Source organism: Etheostoma spectabile, chromosome 7, assembly GCF_008692095.1.
Source record: "Etheostoma spectabile isolate EspeVRDwgs_2016 chromosome 7, UIUC_Espe_1.0, whole genome shotgun sequence".
NCBI classification, from domain to species: Eukaryota; Metazoa; Chordata; class Actinopteri; order Perciformes; family Percidae; genus Etheostoma; species Etheostoma spectabile.
In genome coordinates, this window is record NC_045739.1 from 21795577 (window position 1) to 21796711 (window position 1135).

Below are 1135 nucleotides of genomic sequence, written 5' to 3' on the forward strand. Positions count from 1 at the left end.
ATGGTGTGCCTGAGACGGTGTCCTCAAATGTCTTGTTTTGCCCACATATTCAGTTTGCTAGAGGAGTGAAGAAACTAGAAATACTGATAAAAAAGATCATCAGATTAGTAGGCGATTCATTTACTAGTTGGACAACTAACTGATTAATCGATTAATGTTGGTAGCTGTATAGGTGAGACCCTGCCTTTACCAACTAACTGTCAGGAGTCAGACACAAGGCTGTGTTCCTGTTTACGACATGGTATCGTTGCCTGAGGAACAACTGGTGTGTATGCAATTTAGATGGGTGGGGGACAGGGAGGTGGTGGGATCTTCTCGGGTCTAAGGGGTTTATGGATGCTTGTTCTAATCAACCTTCTCCAATAGCTTAATTTTTATGAGCCGTCATTTCACTTGACTGTCACGACGCTCTGATGTTCTTTGACCTCCTGCAGGTTGCTCAAGGTTAAATAATGGTGCTAGGCTGCATGAGGTATCTTAGAAAAGGAGTGTTTTTCTTCTAATCTCAAAGTGCAAGAGGTTAGATAATCAGAATATTCCCGCAGTAGGGCTTTTAGACAGACCTACTAGAGAATAAAGGGATGTTTTTTTAGAAGATTTTTTTTCTCTCCATATGATTAAACTGTTCCTTTTGTAGCCTACTTTCTACTAGTATTTGCATGTGTAATTTGGGGAAAGACCCTTATTTTACATGTGTGCACTAACTATGGGGCTGGAGGCAATTAGCTTAGCATAGAGACTGGAAGTAAGAGGTAACAGCTAACCTGGCTTAAGCCCCAATCACACTTTGATGCGTTGCTAAAAACGTGTTGCCAGCAGAACGCGTTGCCAGCAAATCGCAAGTTGACAGCGAAACTGTTATTCTCCTATGGTACGGCGGACCTAGCCTGGCTCCGCCCTCCTACGTACTTCCGCTCAATTTTCATTTTCCTTTAGTACACAGTCTGGGTTTGCGGTATATTCACTGGTTTTCTCCCGCCAATTTTTTGCATCAGCAAACAGAGGGAGTGACCAAGAAAAATGACATTGAGGTTGTGTGCTAGTTTGAGTTGTTGTTCCGTGATGGCGGCGGAGAATGATGCGAGCGAAGCCATTCGGTCCGTAGCGGTAACGCTGCAGAATATCCAGAAGTTAA